Raw genomic sequence first — 22500 nt, 5'->3', positions numbered from 1 at the left:
CCAGAAAGTGTCCGTAAAAGAGCTAGCGGGGCCCAGCCACTTTCCTCCAGCAAGTGCCCTTAGCTCAGTTTTGACCTCTCTCATTGCACTAAGTGTCTTCAAAAACCCAGTTCCTGTATTTCCCCCGGCACCGTAGAGAAATGCTGACAGCCTGGAACACTGTGGCGGCTGCACACGGCACTCCCATGCCCGCCGCGAGCAGCCTAGCCCCGCCTCAGACCCGCGAGAACCGCCCATCGGCACACGGCCCGCTGTGCGCCCGAGCCGTTTGGTGTAAAAACTGTCCAAAAGTGGTTTCGACCACTTAGGAACATCGTAGAGACTCGAAATAAAAAGGATTTTGTTGGAAAAGCGATTCTGAGGAAGGCTGTGTTAAAATTAATTTCGGGAAATGTCGTTTACCCCCCCCCAAATGGCTCCGAAGTACCCCCCCCCCACCCCCCCCCTAAAAAACCGTGTTCCGGGGGTTTTTCGAGAAAACAAACACACGGGGTATATAGAGGGGACTGAGACGAATCGAATGACGTGCTTTGCAAAGAAATCGGGGGCTCACAGCCCCCCCAGGAGAGGTTCAAAAGTCGGAGGACTGGTCACCTAACTCCCATTGAAGTCAATGGGGGAAAAATGAAAACTGTCAAAAAGGCTTAAAATGGTTCAAAAACCCACTGGGGCAGTAGATAATCATCCTATTTGAATTTTAAAAGTCTTAGTTTGGCGAAAAAATACCTTTTAATAATTGTTTTAGGGGTCAGAAAAATCAGCTCCGGCTGCCTGGTCACCTAGGGGAGATAGAAAATTTTTCTAAGTTTTTCACTCGGCCGCCTGGTCCCCTAACTCGAAAATTTTAAAGTGCTCCCATCGGTCCCGGGATAGGGTGGCTGATAGCTGGGAGCCCCCTGAGCACTGCCCCGGTGTTAGTTTTCGGAGAAATGCCCCCGTTGATTTGTTATGATTTTTTTTCCGCCGGCCGCCTGGTCGCCCTAATGCAAAGTCAATGGGAGTGAGGAGATAGAAAATTTTTCAAAGTTTTTCACTCGGCCGCCTGGTCCCCTAACTCGAAAATTTTAAAGTGCTCCCATCGGTCCCGGGATAGGGTGGCTGATAGCTGGGAGCCCCCTGAGCACTGCCCCGGTGTTAGTTTTCGGAGAAATGCCTCCGTTGATTTGTTATGATTTTTTTTCCGCCGGCCGCCTGGTCGCCCTAATGTAAAGTCAATGGGAGTGAGGAGATAGAAAATTTTTCAAAGTTTTTCACCCGGCCACAAACGACTCCAAAACACACTGGGGCTGTGGCTGGGACTCTCACCAGGACTGCCCCCTACTTTATTTATGGATTAAAAAGCATTCTATATTAATTTTTCGATTTTTGGGACCCGGGACGCCTGGTCACCTAACTCCCCTTCTATCCCTATGGGGGGGGACGGGGACATCGAAAACGCTCCCATCGCTGCCGAGGCACGCTGCGGGGACTCTCCCTACCATCGCCCCATGCTTCCTTTGAAGAATATATGACGTTTTTCAATTTTCACCGACATTTGAAAATCAAAACTTCAGAACATTTCATAGTTATTCTCAATGGGTTGTCTAGGGGCACACATCTCTAAACTGGGGGAAATGCTCAAAATGATTAAAAAGAAAAACAATGCCCCCAGACCCGGGGGGCTGATAGCTGGGAGCCCCCTGAGCACAGCCCCGGTGTTAGTTTCTGGAGAAATGCCCCCGTTGATTTGTTATGATTTTTTTTCCGCCGGCCGCCTGGTCGCCCTAATGCAAAGTCAATGGGAGTGAGGAGATAGAATATTTTTCAAAGTTTTTCACTCGGCCGTCTGGTCCCCTGACTCGAAAATTTTAAAGTGCTCCCATCGGTCCCGGGATAGGGTGGCTGATAGCTGGGAGCCTCCTGAGCACTGCCCCGGTGTTAGTTTCTGGAGAACTGCCCCCGTTGATTTGTTATGATCCGTAGTTGCCGGCCGGCCGCCCGGCATTGCTCTATCGGATGGAGCGTGGGCTGGCTATGGGAGATTTAGCGATTTTCGGAACCGGCCCCGATGGCCCCCCAAACCGGGTGGCCACGAGGTGGGACCCCCCTGAGCACTGCCCCGGTGTTAGTTTTCGGAGAAATGCCCCCGTTGATTTGTTATGATCCGTAGTTGCCGGCCGGCCGCCCGGCATTGCTCTATCGGATGGAGCGTGGGCTGGCTATGGGAGATTTAGCGATTTTCGGAACCGGCCCCGATCGCCCCCCAAACCGGGTGGCCACGAGGTGGGACCCCCCTGAGCACTGCCCCGGTGTTAGTTTTCGGAGAAATGCCCCCGTTGATTTGTTATGATCCGTAGTTGCCGGCCGGCCGCCCGGCATTGCTCTATCGGATGGAGCGTGGGCTGGCTATGGGAGATTTAGCGATTTTCGGAACCGGCCCCGATGGCCCCCCAAACCGGGTGGCCACGAGGTGGGACCCCCCTGAGCACTGCCCCGGTGTTAGTTTTCGGAGAAATGCCCCCGTTGATTTGTTATGATCCGTAGTTGCCGGCCGGCCGCCCGGCATTGCTCTATCGGATGGAGCGTGGGCTGGCTATGGGAGATTTAGCGATTTTCGGAACCGGCCCCGATCGCCCCCCAAACCGGGTGGCCACGAGGTGGGACCCCCCTGAGCACTGCCCCGGTGTTAGTTTTCGGAGAAATGCCCCCGTTGATTTGTTATGATCCGTAGTTGCCGGCCGGCCGCCCGGCATTGCTCTATCGGATGGAGCGTGGGCTGGCTATGGGAGATTTAGCGATTTTCGGAACCGGCCCCGATGGCCCCCCAAACCGGGTGGCCACGAGGTGGGACCCCCCTGAGCACTGCCCCGGTGTTAGTTTTCGGAGAAATGCCCCCGTTGATTTGTTATGATCCGTAGTTGCCGGCCGGCCGCCCGGCATTGCTCTATCGGATGGAGCGTGGGCTGGCTATGGGAGATTTAGCGATTTTCGGAACCGGCCCCGATCGCCCCCCAAACCGGGTGGCCACGAGGTGGGACCCCCCTGAGCACTGCCCCGGTGTTAGTTTTCGGAGAAATGCCCCCGTTGATTTGTTATGATCCGTAGTTGCCGGCCGGCCGCCCGGCATTGCTCTATCGGATGGAGCGTGGGCTGGCTATGGGAGATTTAGCGATTTTCGGAACCGGCCCCGATCGCCCCCCAAACCGGGTGGCCACGAGGTGGGACCCCCCTGAGCACTGCCCCGGTGTTAGTTTTCGGAGAAATGCCCCCGTTGATTTCTTATGATCCGTAGTTGCCGGCCGGCCGCCCGGCATTGCTCTATCGGATGGAGCGTGGGCTGGCTATGGGAGATTTAGCGATTTTCGGAACCGGCCCCGATCGCCCCCCAAACCGGGTGGCCACGAGGTGGGACCCCCCTGAGCACTGCCCCGGTGTTAGTTTTCGGAGAAATGCCCCCGTTGATTTGTTACGATTATTTTTCGCCCAGGCGATGTGCCTTTTCATTTTGTTTTGCACTTTCCTTCATTCCTTGGTGCATGCTACCATCTAACGGACACATTTCGGTACTGCAGTTTGAAAGTAATTTCCCCGTCTAGGGATCTCTCAATGCCCTGGGCTGCGAAAGGAGGGCACGGACACCCTATGTTCTCATGAGTGCAAAGCCCCCCCGGCTTCAAGGCATTCCAAAAGGAAAACCGGAGACACTGCTGTACACACACACACACACACACACACACACACACACACACACACACACACACAGAGAGAGAGAGAGAGAGAGAGAGAGAGAGAGAGATAGAGAGAGAGTAGTCACACAGTGGAATAAACTCCCCAGCGATGTGGTAGAAGCTGAAAGTTGGGGAACATTGTGATGGTCTATATTTCTTGGCAGATAATAAAAGATGCTCTTATCATGCCTCCGTTGATGTGTTATGATCCATAGGTTGCCGGCCGCCCGGCATTGCTCTGATCGGATGGACCGTGGGCTGCCTATGGCAGAGTATGGGCGATTCTTCAGCCGGCCCCGATGGCCCCCCAAACCGGGTGGCCACGAGGTGGGACCCCCCTGAGCACTGCCCCGGTGTTAGTTTTCGGAGAAATGCCCCCGTTGATTTGTTATGATCCGTAGTTGCCGGCCGGCCGCCCGGCATTGCTCTATCGGATGGAGCGTGGGCTGGCTATGGGAGATTTAGCGATTTTCGGAACCGGCCCCGATCGCCCCCCAAACCGGGTGGCCACGAGGTGGGACCCCCCTGAGCACTGCCCCGGTGTTAGTTTTCGGAGAAATGCCCCCGTTGATTTCTTATGATCCGTAGTTGCCGGCCGGCCGCCCGGCATTGCTCTATCGGATGGAGCGTGGGCTGGCTATGGGAGATTTAGCGATTTTCGGAACCGGCCCCGATCGCCCCCCAAACCGGGTGGCCACGAGGTGGGACCCCCCTGAGCACTGCCCCGGTGTTAGTTTTCGGAGAAATGCCCCCGTTGATTTGTTACGATTATTTTTCGCCCAGGCGATGTGCCTTTTCATTTTGTTTTGCACTTTCCTTCATTCCTTGGTGCATGCTGCCATCTAACGGACACATTTCGGTACTGCAGTTTGAAAGTAATTTCCCCGTCTAGGGATCTCTCTCTCGTCTAGGGACACTGCTGTACACACACACACACACACACACACACACACACACACACACACACACACACACACACACAGTGAGAGAGAGGGAGAGATAGAGAGAGAGAGAGGTGGAGAGGGAGAGAGAGGTGGAGATAGAGAGATGGAGATAGAGATGGAGATAGAGAGAGATGGAGATAGAGAGAGAGATGGAGATGGAGAGAGAGATGGTGATAGAGAGATAGAGATAGAGAGAGAGATGGTGATAGAGAGATGGAGATAGAGAGAGAGATGGTGATAGAGAGATGGAGATAGAGAGAGAGATGGTGACAGAGAGAGAGTCGTCACACTCTGGAACAAACTCCCCAGAAGCTGAAAGTTGGGGAACATTATGATGATCTTTATTTCTTGGCAGATAATAAATGATGATCTTACAGAGGGCGACTTACAACACCAGTGCAAACATACAGCGAAGGACAAGGCATCAATCGCGACAGAATCCCTTGAGTTAAAGCAGCAGATTCAGAATAACACACGTCAAAACAGACTGGAGACTAAAACGAGCACGAAAGGTGTCGAATATGTGGCCTCCTCTCGCTTGTAAACTCTCTCGTGTTCCTGTCGATGGGGTCGGCGGCTCGGGGCAGCGGCCTAGCAGCAGCAGGCAGGCCACCCGGCTGCCTGGGGCTGACCTCCGGGGCAGGCAGGCAGGCAGACCTCCAGGGCAGGCAGGCAGGCAGGCAGGCAGACCTCCAGGGCTAACAGGCTGACCTCCAGGGCTGGCAGGCTGACCTCCAGGGCTGGAAGGCAGGATGGCAGACCTCCAGGGCAGGCAGGCAGGCAGGCAGACCTCCAGGGCTGGCAGGGAGACCTCCAGGGCTGGCAGGCAGGCAGGCAGGGCTGTGTGGCTGGGGAGGGCAGGCTGGCAGGCAGGTAGGCCGTGCTGCTGCCAGGGCTGGAAGGCTGACCTCCAGGGCAGGCAGGCAGGCAGACCTCGAGGGCAGGCAGGCAGGTAGGCCGTGCTGCTGCCAGGGCTGGCAGGCAGACCTCCAGGGCTAACAGGCTGACCTCCAGGGCAGGCAGGCAGACCTCCAGGGCAGGCAGTGCTGCTACCAGGGCTGGATAGCAGACCTCCAGGGCAGGCAGGCAGACCTCCAGGGCAGGCAGGCAGACCTCCAGGGCAGGCAGGCAGACCTCCAGGGCTGGATAGCAGACCTCCAGGGCTAACAGGCTGACCTCCAGGGCTAACAGGCAGGCAGGCAGACCTCCAGGGCTGGATAGCAGACCTCCAGGGCTAACAGGCTGACCTCCAGGCCAGGCAGTGCTGCTGCCAGGGCAGGCAGGCAGACCTCCAGGGCAGGCAGTGCTGCTACCAGGGCAGGCAGTGCTGCTACCAGGGCTGGAAGGCAGACCTCCAGGGCTAACAGGCAGACCTCCAGGGCAGGCAGGCAGACCTCCAGGGCAGGCAGGCAGACCTCCAGGGCTGGATAGCTGACCTCCAGGGCTAACAGGCAGACCTCCAGGGCTGGCAGGCTGACCTCCAGGGCAGGCAGTGCTGCTGCCAGGGCAGGCAGGCAGACCTCCAGGGCTAACAGGCAGGCAGGCAGACCTCCAGGGCTGGATAGCAGACCTCCAGGGCTAACAGGCAGGCAGGCAGACCTCCAGGGCTGGATAGCAGACCTCCAGGGCTAACAGGCTGACCTCCAGGGCTAACAGGCAGGCAGGCAGACCTCCAGGGCTGGATAGCAGACCTCCAGGGCTAACAGGCTGACCTCCAGGGCAGGCAGTGCTGCTACCAGGGCAGGCAGGCAGACCTCCAGGGCAGGCAGTGCTGCTGCCAGGGCAGGCAGGCAGACCTCCAGGGCTGGATAGCAGACCTCCAGGGCTAACAGGCAGACCTCCAGGGCTGGATAGCAGACCTCCAGGGCTGGATAGCAGACCTCCAGGGCAGGCAGTGCTGCTACCAGGGCAGGCAGTGCTGCTGCCAGGGCAGGCAGGCAGACCTCCAGGGCAGGCAGTGCTGCTACCAGGGCTGGATAGCAGACCTCCAGGGCTAACAGGCAGGCAGGCAGACCTCCAGGGCTGGATAGCAGACCTCCAGGGCTAACAGGCTGACCTCCAGGCCAGGCAGTGCTGCTGCCAGGGCAGGCAGGCAGACCTCCAGGGCAGGCAGTGCTGCTACCAGGGCAGGCAGTGCTGCTACCAGGGCTGGAAGGCAGACCTCCAGGGCTAACAGGCAGACCTCCAGGGCAGGCAGGCAGACCTCCAGGGCAGGCAGGCAGACCTCCAGGGCTGGATAGCTGACCTCCAGGGCTAACAGGCAGACCTCCAGGGCTGGCAGGCTGACCTCCAGGGCAGGCAGTGCTGCTGCCAGGGCAGGCAGGCAGACCTCCAGGGCTAACAGGCAGGCAGGCAGACCTCCAGGGCTGGATAGCAGACCTCCAGGGCTAACAGGCAGGCAGGCAGACCTCCAGGGCTGGATAGCAGACCTCCAGGGCTAACAGGCTGACCTCCAGGGCTAACAGGCAGGCAGGCAGACCTCCAGGGCTGGATAGCAGACCTCCAGGGCTAACAGGCTGACCTCCAGGCCAGGCAGTGCTGCTGCCAGGGCAGGCAGGCAGACCTCCAGGGCAGGCAGTGCTGCTACCAGGGCAGGCAGTGCTGCTACCAGGGCTGGAAGGCAGACCTCCAGGGCTAACAGGCAGACCTCCAGGGCAGGCAGGCAGACCTCCAGGGCAGGCAGGCAGACCTCCAGGGCTGGATAGCTGACCTCCAGGGCTAACAGGCAGACCTCCAGGGCTGGCAGGCTGACCTCCAGGGCAGGCAGTGCTGCTGCCAGGGCAGGCAGGCAGACCTCCAGGGCTAACAGGCAGGCAGGCAGACCTCCAGGGCTGGATAGCAGACCTCCAGGGCTAACAGGCAGGCAGGCAGACCTCCAGGGCTGGATAGCAGACCTCCAGGGCTAACAGGCTGACCTCCAGGCCAGGCAGTGCTGCTGCCAGGGCAGGCAGGCAGACCTCCAGGGCAGGCAGTGCTGCTACCAGGGCAGGCAGTGCTGCTACCAGGGCTGGAAGGCAGACCTCCAGGGCTAACAGGCAGACCTCCAGGGCAGGCAGGCAGACCTCCAGGGCAGGCAGGCAGACCTCCAGGGCTGGATAGCTGACCTCCAGGGCTAACAGGCAGACCTCCAGGGCTGGCAGGCTGACCTCCAGGGCAGGCAGTGCTGCTGCCAGGGCAGGCAGGCAGACCTCCAGGGCTAACAGGCAGGCAGGCAGACCTCCAGGGCTGGATAGCAGACCTCCAGGGCTAACAGGCAGGCAGGCAGACCTCCAGGGCTGGATAGCAGACCTCCAGGGCTAACAGGCTGACCTCCAGGGCTAACAGGCAGGCAGGCAGACCTCCAGGGCTGGATAGCAGACCTCCAGGGCTAACAGGCTGACCTCCAGGGCAGGCAGTGCTGCTACCAGGGCAGGCAGGCAGACCTCCAGGGCAGGCAGTGCTGCTGCCAGGGCAGGCAGGCAGACCTCCAGGGCTGGATAGCAGACCTCCAGGGCTAACAGGCAGACCTCCAGGGCTGGATAGCAGACCTCCAGGGCTGGATAGCAGACCTCCAGGGCAGGCAGTGCTGCTACCAGGGCAGGCAGTGCTGCTGCCAGGGCAGGCAGGCAGACCTCCAGGGCAGGCAGTGCTGCTACCAGGGCTGGATAGCAGACCTCCAGGGCTAACAGGCAGGCAGGCAGACCTCCAGGGCTGGATAGCAGACCTCCAGGGCTAACAGGCTGACCTCCAGGCCAGGCAGTGCTGCTGCCAGGGCAGGCAGGCAGACCTCCAGGGCAGGCAGTGCTGCTACCAGGGCAGGCAGTGCTGCTACCAGGGCTGGAAGGCAGACCTCCAGGGCTAACAGGCAGACCTCCAGGGCAGGCAGGCAGACCTCCAGGGCAGGCAGGCAGACCTCCAGGGCTGGATAGCTGACCTCCAGGGCTAACAGGCAGACCTCCAGGGCTGGCAGGCTGACCTCCAGGGCAGGCAGTGCTGCTGCCAGGGCAGGCAGGCAGACCTCCAGGGCTAACAGGCAGGCAGGCAGACCTCCAGGGCTGGATAGCAGACCTCCAGGGCTAACAGGCAGGCAGGCAGACCTCCAGGGCTGGATAGCAGACCTCCAGGGCTAACAGGCTGACCTCCAGGGCTAACAGGCAGGCAGGCAGACCTCCAGGGCTGGATAGCAGACCTCCAGGGCTAACAGGCTGACCTCCAGGGCAGGCAGTGCTGCTACCAGGGCAGGCAGGCAGACCTCCAGGGCAGGCAGTGCTGCTGCCAGGGCAGGCAGGCAGACCTCCAGGGCTGGATAGCAGACCTCCAGGGCTAACAGGCAGACCTCCAGGGCTGGATAGCAGACCTCCAGGGCTGGATAGCAGACCTCCAGGGCAGGCAGTGCTGCTACCAGGGCAGGCAGTGCTGCTGCCAGGGCAGGCAGGCAGACCTCCAGGGCAGGCAGTGCTGCTACCAGGGCTGGATAGCAGACCTCCAGGGCTAACAGGCAGGCAGGCAGACCTCCAGGGCTGGATAGCAGACCTCCAGGGCTAACAGGCTGACCTCCAGGCCAGGCAGTGCTGCTGCCAGGGCAGGCAGGCAGACCTCCAGGGCAGGCAGTGCTGCTACCAGGGCAGGCAGTGCTGCTACCAGGGCTGGAAGGCAGACCTCCAGGGCTAACAGGCAGACCTCCAGGGCAGGCAGGCAGACCTCCAGGGCAGGCAGGCAGACCTCCAGGGCTGGATAGCTGACCTCCAGGGCTAACAGGCAGACCTCCAGGGCTGGCAGGCTGACCTCCAGGGCAGGCAGTGCTGCTGCCAGGGCAGGCAGGCAGACCTCCAGGGCTAACAGGCAGGCAGGCAGACCTCCAGGGCTGGATAGCAGACCTCCAGGGCTAACAGGCAGGCAGGCAGACCTCCAGGGCTGGATAGCAGACCTCCAGGGCTAACAGGCTGACCTCCAGGGCTAACAGGCAGGCAGGCAGACCTCCAGGGCTGGATAGCAGACCTCCAGGGCTAACAGGCTGACCTCCAGGGCAGGCAGGCTGACCTCCAGGGCTGGAAGGCAGGATGGCAGACCTCCAGGGCAGGCAGGCAGGCAGGCAGACCTCCAGGGCTGGCAGGGAGACCTCCAGGGCTGGCAGGCAGGCAGGCAGGGCTGTGTGGCTGGGGAGGGCAGGCTGGCAGGCAGGTAGGCCGTGCTGCTGCCAGGGCTGGAAGGCTGACCTCCAGGGCAGGCAGGCAGGCAGACCTCGAGGGCAGGCAGGCAGGTAGGCCGTGCTGCTGCCAGGGCTGGCAGGCAGACCTCCAGGGCTAACAGGCTGACCTCCAGGGCAGGCAGGCAGACCTCCAGGGCAGGCAGTGCTGCTACCAGGGCTGGATAGCAGACCTCCAGGGCAGGCAGGCAGACCTCCAGGGCAGGCAGGCAGACCTCCAGGGCAGGCAGGCAGACCTCCAGGGCTGGATAGCAGACCTCCAGGGCTAACAGGCTGACCTCCAGGGCTAACAGGCAGGCAGGCAGACCTCCAGGGCTGGATAGCAGACCTCCAGGGCTAACAGGCTGACCTCCAGGCCAGGCAGTGCTGCTGCCAGGGCAGGCAGGCAGACCTCCAGGGCAGGCAGTGCTGCTACCAGGGCAGGCAGTGCTGCTACCAGGGCTGGAAGGCAGACCTCCAGGGCTAACAGGCAGACCTCCAGGGCAGGCAGGCAGACCTCCAGGGCAGGCAGGCAGACCTCCAGGGCTGGATAGCTGACCTCCAGGGCTAACAGGCAGACCTCCAGGGCTGGCAGGCTGACCTCCAGGGCAGGCAGTGCTGCTGCCAGGGCAGGCAGGCAGACCTCCAGGGCTAACAGGCAGGCAGGCAGACCTCCAGGGCTGGATAGCAGACCTCCAGGGCTAACAGGCAGGCAGGCAGACCTCCAGGGCTGGATAGCAGACCTCCAGGGCTAACAGGCTGACCTCCAGGGCTAACAGGCAGGCAGGCAGACCTCCAGGGCTGGATAGCAGACCTCCAGGGCTAACAGGCTGACCTCCAGGGCAGGCAGTGCTGCTACCAGGGCAGGCAGGCAGACCTCCAGGGCAGGCAGTGCTGCTGCCAGGGCAGGCAGGCAGACCTCCAGGGCTGGATAGCAGACCTCCAGGGCTAACAGGCAGACCTCCAGGGCTGGATAGCAGACCTCCAGGGCTGGATAGCAGACCTCCAGGGCAGGCAGTGCTGCTACCAGGGCAGGCAGTGCTGCTGCCAGGGCAGGCAGGCAGACCTCCAGGGCAGGCAGTGCTGCTACCAGGGCTGGATAGCAGACCTCCAGGGCTAACAGGCAGGCAGGCAGACCTCCAGGGCTGGATAGCAGACCTCCAGGGCTAACAGGCTGACCTCCAGGCCAGGCAGTGCTGCTGCCAGGGCAGGCAGGCAGACCTCCAGGGCAGGCAGTGCTGCTACCAGGGCAGGCAGTGCTGCTACCAGGGCTGGAAGGCAGACCTCCAGGGCTAACAGGCAGACCTCCAGGGCAGGCAGGCAGACCTCCAGGGCAGGCAGGCAGACCTCCAGGGCTGGATAGCTGACCTCCAGGGCTAACAGGCAGACCTCCAGGGCTGGCAGGCTGACCTCCAGGGCAGGCAGTGCTGCTGCCAGGGCAGGCAGGCAGACCTCCAGGGCTAACAGGCAGGCAGGCAGACCTCCAGGGCTGGATAGCAGACCTCCAGGGCTAACAGGCAGGCAGGCAGACCTCCAGGGCTGGATAGCAGACCTCCAGGGCTAACAGGCTGACCTCCAGGGCTAACAGGCAGGCAGGCAGACCTCCAGGGCTGGATAGCAGACCTCCAGGGCTAACAGGCTGACCTCCAGGCCAGGCAGTGCTGCTGCCAGGGCAGGCAGGCAGACCTCCAGGGCAGGCAGTGCTGCTACCAGGGCAGGCAGTGCTGCTACCAGGGCTGGAAGGCAGACCTCCAGGGCTAACAGGCAGACCTCCAGGGCAGGCAGGCAGACCTCCAGGGCAGGCAGGCAGACCTCCAGGGCTGGATAGCTGACCTCCAGGGCTAACAGGCAGACCTCCAGGGCTGGCAGGCTGACCTCCAGGGCAGGCAGTGCTGCTGCCAGGGCAGGCAGGCAGACCTCCAGGGCTAACAGGCAGGCAGGCAGACCTCCAGGGCTGGATAGCAGACCTCCAGGGCTAACAGGCAGGCAGGCAGACCTCCAGGGCTGGATAGCAGACCTCCAGGGCTAACAGGCTGACCTCCAGGCCAGGCAGTGCTGCTGCCAGGGCAGGCAGGCAGACCTCCAGGGCAGGCAGTGCTGCTACCAGGGCAGGCAGTGCTGCTACCAGGGCTGGAAGGCAGACCTCCAGGGCTAACAGGCAGACCTCCAGGGCAGGCAGGCAGACCTCCAGGGCAGGCAGGCAGACCTCCAGGGCTGGATAGCTGACCTCCAGGGCTAACAGGCAGACCTCCAGGGCTGGCAGGCTGACCTCCAGGGCAGGCAGTGCTGCTGCCAGGGCAGGCAGGCAGACCTCCAGGGCTAACAGGCAGGCAGGCAGACCTCCAGGGCTGGATAGCAGACCTCCAGGGCTAACAGGCAGGCAGGCAGACCTCCAGGGCTGGATAGCAGACCTCCAGGGCTAACAGGCTGACCTCCAGGGCTAACAGGCAGGCAGGCAGACCTCCAGGGCTGGATAGCAGACCTCCAGGGCTAACAGGCTGACCTCCAGGGCAGGCAGTGCTGCTACCAGGGCAGGCAGGCAGACCTCCAGGGCAGGCAGTGCTGCTGCCAGGGCAGGCAGGCAGACCTCCAGGGCTGGATAGCAGACCTCCAGGGCTAACAGGCAGACCTCCAGGGCTGGATAGCAGACCTCCAGGGCTGGATAGCAGACCTCCAGGGCAGGCAGTGCTGCTACCAGGGCAGGCAGTGCTGCTGCCAGGGCAGGCAGGCAGACCTCCAGGGCAGGCAGTGCTGCTACCAGGGCTGGATAGCAGACCTCCAGGGCTAACAGGCAGGCAGGCAGACCTCCAGGGCTGGATAGCAGACCTCCAGGGCTAACAGGCTGACCTCCAGGCCAGGCAGTGCTGCTGCCAGGGCAGGCAGGCAGACCTCCAGGGCAGGCAGTGCTGCTACCAGGGCAGGCAGTGCTGCTACCAGGGCTGGAAGGCAGACCTCCAGGGCTAACAGGCAGACCTCCAGGGCAGGCAGGCAGACCTCCAGGGCAGGCAGGCAGACCTCCAGGGCTGGATAGCTGACCTCCAGGGCTAACAGGCAGACCTCCAGGGCTGGCAGGCTGACCTCCAGGGCAGGCAGTGCTGCTGCCAGGGCAGGCAGGCAGACCTCCAGGGCTAACAGGCAGGCAGGCAGACCTCCAGGGCTGGATAGCAGACCTCCAGGGCTAACAGGCAGGCAGGCAGACCTCCAGGGCTGGATAGCAGACCTCCAGGGCTAACAGGCTGACCTCCAGGGCTAACAGGCAGGCAGGCAGACCTCCAGGGCTGGATAGCAGACCTCCAGGGCTAACAGGCTGACCTCCAGGGCAGGCAGTGCTGCTACCAGGGCAGGCAGGCAGACCTCCAGGGCAGGCAGTGCTGCTGCCAGGGCAGGCAGGCAGACCTCCAGGGCTGGATAGCAGACCTCCAGGGCTAACAGGCAGACCTCCAGGGCTGGATAGCAGACCTCCAGGGCTGGATAGCAGACCTCCAGGGCAGGCAGTGCTGCTACCAGGGCAGGCAGTGCTGCTGCCAGGGCAGGCAGGCAGACCTCCAGGGCAGGCAGTGCTGCTACCAGGGCTGGATAGCAGACCTCCAGGGCTAACAGGCAGGCAGGCAGACCTCCAGGGCTGGATAGCAGACCTCCAGGGCTAACAGGCTGACCTCCAGGCCAGGCAGTGCTGCTGCCAGGGCAGGCAGGCAGACCTCCAGGGCAGGCAGTGCTGCTACCAGGGCAGGCAGTGCTGCTACCAGGGCTGGAAGGCAGACCTCCAGGGCTAACAGGCAGACCTCCAGGGCAGGCAGGCAGACCTCCAGGGCAGGCAGGCAGACCTCCAGGGCTGGATAGCTGACCTCCAGGGCTAACAGGCAGACCTCCAGGGCTGGCAGGCTGACCTCCAGGGCAGGCAGTGCTGCTGCCAGGGCAGGCAGGCAGACCTCCAGGGCTAACAGGCAGGCAGGCAGACCTCCAGGGCTGGATAGCAGACCTCCAGGGCTAACAGGCAGGCAGGCAGACCTCCAGGGCTGGATAGCAGACCTCCAGGGCTAACAGGCTGACCTCCAGGGCTAACAGGCAGGCAGGCAGACCTCCAGGGCTGGATAGCAGACCTCCAGGGCTAACAGGCTGACCTCCAGGGCAGGCAGTGCTGCTACCAGGGCAGGCAGGCAGACCTCCAGGGCAGGCAGGCAGACCTCCAGGGCTGGATAGCAGACCTCCAGGGCTAACAGGCAGACCTCCAGGGCTGGATAGCAGACCTCCAGGGCTGGATAGCAGACCTCCAGGGCAGGCAGTGCTGCTACCAGGGCAGGCAGTGCTGCTGCCAGGGCAGGCAGGCAGACCTCCAGGGCAGGCAGTGCTGCTACCAGGGCTGGATAGCAGACCTCCAGGGCTAACAGGCAGGCAGGCAGACCTCCAGGGCTGGATAGCAGACCTCCAGGGCTAACAGGCAGGCAGGCAGACCTCCAGGGCTGGATAGCAGACCTCCAGGGCAGGCAGTGCTGCTACCAGGGCAGGCAGTGCTGCTACCAGGGCTGGAAGGCAGACCTCCAGGGCAGGCAGTGCTGCTACCAGGGCTGGATAGCAGACCTCCAGGGCTGGATAGCAGACCTCCAGGGCAGGCAGGCAGACCTCCAGGGCTGGATAGCAGACCTCCAGGGCTGGCAGGCAGGCAGGCAGACCTCCAGGGCTGGATAGCAGACCTCCAGGGCAGGATAGCAGACCTCCAGGGCTGGATGGCAGGCAGGCAGACCTCCAGGGCTGGATAGCAGACCTCCAGGGCTGGCAGGCAGACCTCCAGGGCTGGATAGCAGACCTCCAGGGCTGGCAGGCTGACCTCCAGGGCAGGCAGGCCGGGCCCCCGGTGCTGCATCTCGGCCGCTGCCTGGGGCGGACCGGCCCGGGTGCCCTTGCGCTTTTTCGACACCAGGGGGCAGTTGGGTGCCATTCCGTCCCTCGTGTGGCGAAATGGCGGTACTGCACCTCCGCCTTTTTGCTGGAGAAAGTCCGCAGTCGGGACAATGCGCCACACGGTCCGTCGGCAGGAGGCCCGGGCCCGGGCACAACTCCCCGGTGGGGACGGACGCCGGGCTGGAGCTTCCCTTCAGCACACACACTCACTCACTCACTCTCTGACCGACCGACCGACCGACGGCTCCCAGCGCTCAGCCTGCAGGGCTACACACCCCGGTGGGTGCGGGCTCCGGGCTGGAGCTCTCCTTCAGCACACACACTCACTCTCTGACCGACCGAACGACCGACGGCTCCCAGCGCTCAGTCAGCAGGCCTACTCCTCCCCGGTGGGGACGGACGCCGGGCTGGAGCTTTCCTTCAGCACACACACTCACTGACTGACCGACCGACGGCTCCCAGCGCTCAGCCTGCAGGGCTACACACCCCGGTGGGTGCGGGCTCCGGGCTGGAGCTCTCCTTCAGCACACACACTCACTGACTGACCGACCGAACGACCGACGGCTCCCAGCGCTCAGCCTGCAGGGCTACACCTCCCCGGTGGGTGCGGGCTCCGGGCTGGAGCTTCCCTTCAGCACACACACTCACTCTCTGACCGACCGACCGACCGACGGCTCCCAGCGCTCAGCCTGCAGGGCTACACCTCCCCGGTGGGTGCGGGCTCCGGGCTGGAGCACACACACTCACTGACTGACCGACCGAACGACCGACGGCTCCCAGCGCTCAGCCTGCAGGGCTACACCTCCCCGGTGGGTGCGGGCTCCGGGCTGGAGCTTTCCTTCAGCACACACACTCACTGACTGACCGACCGAACGACCGACGGCTCCCAGCGCTCGGCCTGCAGGGCTACACCTCACCGGTGGGTGCGGGCTCCGCGCTGGAGCTTTCCTTCAGCACACACACTCACTGACTGACCGACCGAACGACCGACGGCTCCCAGCGCTCGGCCTGCAGGGCTACACCTCACCGGTGGGTGCGGGCTCCGCGCTGGAGCTTTCCTTCAGCACTCACTGACCGACGGCTCCCGGCGCTCAGCCTGCAGGGCTACACCTCCCCGGTGGGTGCGGGCTCCGCGCTGGAGCTTTCCTTCAGCACTCACTGACCGACGGCTCCCGGCGCTCAGCCTGCAGGGCTACACCTCCCCGGTGGGTGCGGGCTCCGCGCTGGAGCTTTCCTTCAGCACTCACTGACCGACGGCTCCCGGCGCTCAGCCTGCAGGGCTACACCTCCCCGGTGGGTGCGGGCTCCGCGCTGGAGCTTTCCTTCAGCACTCACTGACCGACGGCTCCCGGCGCTCAGCCTGCAGGGCTACACCTCCCCGGTGGGTGCGGGCTCCGCGCTGGAGCTTTCCTTCAGCACTCACTGACCGACGGCTCCCGGCGCTCAGCCTGCAGGGCTACACCTCCCCGGTGGGTGCGGGCTCCGCGCTGGAGCTTTCCTTCAGCACTCACTGACCGACGGCTCCCGGCGCTCAGCCTGCAGGGCTACACCTCCCCGGTGGGTGCGGGCTCCGCGCTGGAGCTTTCCTTCAGCACTCACTGACCGACGGCTCCCGGCGCTCAGCCTGCAGGGCTACACCTCCCCGGTGGGTGCGGGCTCCGCGCTGGAGCTTTCCTTCAGCACTCACTGACCGACGGCTCCCGGCGCTCAGCCTGCAGGGCTACACCTCCCCGGTGGGTGCGGGCTCCGCGCTGGAGCTTTCCTTCAGCACTCACTGACCGACGGCTCCCGGCGCTCAGCCTGCAGGGCTACACCTCCCCGGTGGGTGCGGGCTCCGCGCTGGAGCTTTCCTTCAGCACTCACTGACCGACGGCTCCCGGCGCTCAGCCTGCAGGGCTACACCTCCCCGGTGGGTGCGGGCTCCGCGCTGGAGCTTTCCTTCAGCACTCACTGACCGACGGCTCCCGGCGCTCAGCCTGCAGGGCTACACCTCCCCGGTGGGTGCGGGCTCCGCGCTGGAGCTTTCCTTCAGCACTCACTGACCGACGGCTCCCGGCGCTCAGCCTGCAGGGCTACACCTCCCCGGTGGGTGCGGGCTCCGCGCTGGAGCTTTCCTTCAGCACTCACTGACCGACGGCTCCCGGCTCCCAGCGCTCCGTCAGCAGGAGGCCCGGGCCCGGGCTCGCTCCGGCCCCCTCGCGCCTGGTCACCCAACTCCCCTTCCATCCCTATGGGGCGGGGGGACGGGGACATCGAAAACGCTCCCATCGCCGCCGAGGCACGCTGCGGGGACTCTCCCTACCATCGCCCCATGCTTCCTTTGAAGAATATATGACGTTTTTCAATTTTCACCGACATTTGAAAATCAAAACTTCAGAACATTTCATAGTTATTCTCAATGGGTTGTCTAGGGGCACACATCTCTAAACTGGGGGAAATGCTCAAAATGATTAAAAAGAAAAACAATGCCCCCAGACCCGGGGGGCTGATAGCTGGGAGCCCCCTGAGCACAGCCCCGGTGATAGTTTTCGGAGAAATGCCCCCGTTGATTTGTTATGATTTTTTTTCCGCCGGCCGCCTGGTCGCCCTAATGTAAAGTCAATGGGAGTGAGGAGATAGAATATTTTTCAAAGTTTTTCACTCGGCCGTCTGGTCCCCTGACTCGAAAATTTTAAAGTGCTCCCATCGGTCCCGGGATAGGGTGGCTGATAGCTGGGAGCCCCCTGAGCACAGCCCCGGTGTTAGTTTTCGGAGAAATGCCCCCGTTGATTTGTTATGATTTTTTTTCCGCCGGCCGCCTGGTCGCCCTAATGTAAAGTCAATGGGAGTGAGGAGATAGAATATTTTTCAAAGTTTTTCACTCGGCCGTCTGGTCCCCTGACTCGAAAATTTTAAAGTGCTCCCATCGGTCCCGGGATAGGGTGGCTGATAGCTGGGAGCCCCCTGAGCACAGCCCCGGTGTTAGTTTTCGGAGAAATGCCCCCGTTGATTTGTTATGATTTTTTTTCCGCCGGCCGCCTGGTCGCCCTAATGTAAAGTCAATGGGAGTGAGGAGATAGAATATTTTTCAAAGTTTTTCACTCGGCCGTCTGGTCCCCTGACTCGAAAATTTTAAAGTGCTCCCATCGGTCCCGGGATAGGGTGGCTGATAGCTGGGAGCCCCCTGAGCACAGCCCCGGTGTTAGTTTTCGGAGAAATGCCCCCGTTGATTTGTTATGATCCGTAGTTGCCGGCCGGCCGCCCGGCATTGCTCTATCGGATGGAGCGTGTGCTGGCTATGGGAGATTTAGCGATTTTCGGAACCGGCCCCGATCGCCCCCCAAACCGGGTGGCCACGAGGTGGGACCCCCCTGAGCACTGCCCCGGTGTTAGTTTTCCGAGAAATGCCCCCGTTGATTTGTTATGATCCGTAGTTGCCGGCCGGCCGCCCGGCATTGCTCTATCGGATGGAGCGTGGGCTGGCTATGGGAGATTTAGCGATTTTCGGAACCGGCCCCGATCGCCCCCCAAACCGGGTGGCCACGAGGTGGGACCCCCCTGAGCACTGCCCCGGTGTTAGTTTTCCGAGAAATGCCCCCGTTGATTTGTTATGATCCGTAGTTGCCGGCCGGCCGCCCGGCAGTGCTCTATCGGATGGAGCGTGGGCTGGCTATGGGAGATTTAGCGATTTTCGGAACCGGCCCCGATCGCCCCCCAAACCGGGTGGCCACGAGGTGGGACCCCCCTGAGCACTGCCCCGGTGTTAGTTTTCCGAGAAATGCCCCCGTTGATTTGTTATGATCCGTAGTTGCCGGCCGGCCGCCCGGCAGTGCTCTATCGGATGGAGCGTGGGCTGGCTATGGGAGATTTAGCGATTTTCGGAACCGGCCCCGATCGCCCCCCAAACCGGGTGGCCACGAGGTGGGACCCCCCTGAGCACTGCCCCGGTGTTAGTTTTCCGAGAAATGCCCCCGTTGATTTGTTATGATCCGTAGTTGCCGGCCGGCCGCCCGGCAGTGCTCTATCGGATGGAGCGTGGGCTGGCTATGGGAGATTTAGCGATTTTCGGAACCGGCCCCGATCGCCCCCCAAACCGGGTGGCCACGAGGTGGGACCCCCCTGAGCACTGCCCCGGTGTTAGTTTTCCGAGAAATGCCCCCGTTGATTTGTTATGATCCGTAGTTGCCGGCCGGCCGCCCGGCATTGCTCTATCGGATGGAGCGTGGGCTGGCTATGGGAGATTTAGCGATTTTCGGAACCGGCCCCGATCGCCCCCCAAACCGGGTGGCCACGAGGTGGGACCCCCCTGAGCACTGCCCCGGTGTTAGTTTTCCGAGAAATGCCCCCGTTGATTTGTTATGATTATTTTTCGCCCAGGCGATGTGCCTTTTCATTTTGTTTTGCACTTTCCTTCATTCCTTGGTGCATGCTACCATCTAACGGACACATTTCGGTACTGCAGTTTGAAAGTAATTTCCCCGTCTAGGGATCTCTCAATGCCCTGGGCTGCGAAAGGAGGGCAAGGACACCCTATGTTCTCATGAGTGCAAAGCCCCCCCGGCTTCAAGGCATTCCAAAAGGAAAACCGGAGACACTGCTGTACACACACACACACACACACACACACACACACACACACACACACACACACACACACACAGAGAGAGAGAGAGTAGTCACACAGTGGAATAAACTCCCCAGCGATGTGGTAGAAGCTGAAAGTTGGGGAACATTGTGATGGTCTATATTTCTTGGCAGATAATAAAAGATGCTCTTATCATGCCTCCGTTGATGTGTTATGATCCATAGGTTGCCGGCCGCCCGGCATTGCTCTGATCGGATGGACCGTGGGCTGCCTATGGCAGAGTATGGGCGATTCTTCAGCCGGCCCCGATGGCCCCCCAAACCGGGTGGCCACGAGGTGGGACCCCCCTGAGCACTGCCCCGGTGTTAGTTTTCCGAGAAATGCCCCCGTTGATTTGTTACGATTATTTTTCGCCCAGGCGATGTGCCTTTTCATTTTGTTTTGCACTTTCCTTCATTCCTTGGTGCATGCTGCCATCTAACGGACACATTTCGGTACTGCAGTTTGAAAGTAATTTCCCCGTCTAGGGATCTCTCTCTCGTCTAGGGACACTGCTGTACACACACACACACACACACACACACAGTGAGAGAGAGGGAGAGATAGAGAGAGGGAGAGATAGAGAGAGAGAGGTGGAGAGGGAGAGAGAGGTGGAGATAGAGAGATGGAGATAGAGAGAGATGGAGATAGAGAGAGATGGAGATAGAGAGAGAGATGGTGATAGAGAGATAGAGAGAGAGATGGTGATAGAGAGATGGAGATAGAGAGAGAGATGGTGATAGAGAGAGAGTCGTCACACTCTGGAACAAACTCCCCAGAAGCTGAAAGTTGGGGAACATTATGATGATCTTTATTTCTTGGCAGATAATAAATGATGATCTTACAGAGGGCGACTTACAACACCAGTGCAAACATACAGCGAAGTACAAGGCATCAATCACGACAGAATCCCTTGAGTTAAAGCAGCAGATTCAGAATAACACACGTCCAAACAGACTGGAGAGGACCCTAAAACGAGCACGAAAGGTGTCGAATATGTGGCCTCCTCTCGCTTGTAAACTCTCTCGTGTTCCTGTCGATGGGGTCGGCGGCTCGGGGCAGCGGCCTAGCAGCAGCAGGCAGGCAGGCTGACCTCCAGGGCAGGCAGGCAGGCAGGCAGGGCTGGAAGGCAGGCAGGCAGACCTCCAGGGCTGGAAGGCTGACCTCCAGGGCAGGCAGGCTGACCTCCAGGGCAGGCAGGCAGGCAGGCAGGCAGACCTCCAGGGCAGGCAGGCAGACCTCCAGGGCTGGATAGCAGACCTCCAGGGCAGGCAGGCAGACCTCCAGGGCTGGATAGCAGACCTCCAGGGCAGGCAGGCAGACCTCCAGGGCAGGCAGGCAGACCTCCAGGGCAGGCAGGCAGACCTCCAGGGCTGGATAGCAGACCTCCAGGGCTAACAGGCAGACCTCCAGGGCTGGCAGGCTGACCTCCAGGGCAGGCAGTGCTGCTGCCAGGGCTGGATAGCAGACCTCCAGGGCTGGATAGCAGACCTCCAGGGCAGGCAGGCAGACCTCCAGGGCTGGATAGCAGACCTCCAGGGCAGGCAGGCAGACCTCCAGGGCTGGATAGCAGACCTCCAGGGCAGGCAGTGCTGCTACCAGGGCTGGATAGCAGACCTCCAGGGCTGGATAGCAGACCTCCAGGGCAGGCAGGCAGACCTCCAGGGCTGGATAGCAGACCTCCAGGGCAGGCAGGCAGACCTCCAGGGCAGGCAGGCAGACCTCCAGGGCAGGCAGGCAGACCTCCAGGGCTGGATAGCAGACCTCCAGGGCTGGATAGCAGACCTCCAGGGCAGGCAGGCAGACCTCCAGGGCTGGATAGCAGACCTCCAGGGCAGGCAGGCAGACCTCCAGGGCAGGCAGGCAGACCTCCAGGGCAGGCAGGCAGACCTCCAGGGCTGGATAGCAGACCTCCAGGGCTAACAGGCAGACCTCCAGGGCTGGCAGGCTGACCTCCAGGGCAGGCAGTGCTGCTGCCAGGGCAGGCAGGCAGACCTCCAGGGCAGGCAGTGCTGCTGCCAGGGCAGGCAGGCAGACCTCCAGGGCTAACAGGCAGGCAGGCAGACCTCCAGGGCTGGATAGCAGACCTCCAGGGCTAACAGGCAGGCAGGCAGACCTCCAGGGCTGGATAGCAGACCTCCAGGGCTAACAGGCTGACCTCCAGGGCTAACAGGCAGGCAGGCAGACCTCCAGGGCTGGATAGCAGACCTCCAGGGCTAACAGGCTGACCTCCAGGGCAGGCAGTGCTGCTACCAGGGCAGGCAGGCAGACCTCCAGGGCAGGCAGTGCTGCTGCCAGGGCAGGCAGGCAGACCTCCAGGGCTGGATAGCAGACCTCCAGGGCTAACAGGCAGACCTCCAGGGCTGGATAGCAGACCTCCAGGGCTGGATAGCAGACCTCCAGGGCAGGCAGTGCTGCTACCAGGGCAGGCAGTGCTGCTGCCAGGGCAGGCAGGCAGACCTCCAGGGCAGGCAGTGCTGCTACCAGGGCTGGATAGCAGACCTCCAGGGCTAACAGGCAGGCAGGCAGACCTCCAGGGCTGGATAGCAGACCTCCAGGGCTAACAGGCTGACCTCCAGGCCAGGCAGTGCTGCTGCCAGGGCAGGCAGGCAGACCTCCAGGGCAGGCAGTGCTGCTACCAGGGCAGGCAGTGCTGCTACCAGGGCTGGAAGGCAGACCTCCAGGGCTAACAGGCAGACCTCCAGGGCAGGCAGGCAGACCTCCAGGGCAGGCAGGCAGACCTCCAGGGCTGGATAGCTGACCTCCAGGGCTAACAGGCAGACCTCCAGGGCTGGCAGGCTGACCTCCAGGGCAGGCAGTGCTGCTGCCAGGGCAGGCAGGCAGACCTCCAGGGCTAACAGGCAGGCAGGCAGACCTCCAGGGCTGGATAGCAGACCTCCAGGGCTAACAGGCAGGCAGGCAGACCTCCAGGGCTGGATAGCAGACCTCCAGGGCTAACAGGCTGACCTCCAGGGCTAACAGGCAGGCAGGCAGACCTCCAGGGCTGGATAGCAGACCTCCAGGGCTAACAGGCTGACCTCCAGGGCAGGCAGTGCTGCTACCAGGGCAGGCAGGCAGACCTCCAGGGCAGGCAGGCAGACCTCCAGGGCTGGATAGCAGACCTCCAGGGCTAACAGGCAGACCTCCAGGGCTGGATAGCAGACCTCCAGGGCTGGATAGCAG

This window comes from Amia ocellicauda, unplaced genomic scaffold (genome assembly GCF_036373705.1).
Source record: "Amia ocellicauda isolate fAmiCal2 unplaced genomic scaffold, fAmiCal2.hap1 HAP1_SCAFFOLD_115, whole genome shotgun sequence".
Taxonomy (NCBI): Eukaryota; Metazoa; Chordata; class Actinopteri; order Amiiformes; family Amiidae; genus Amia; species Amia ocellicauda.
This window is presented reverse-complemented; position numbering follows the sequence as displayed.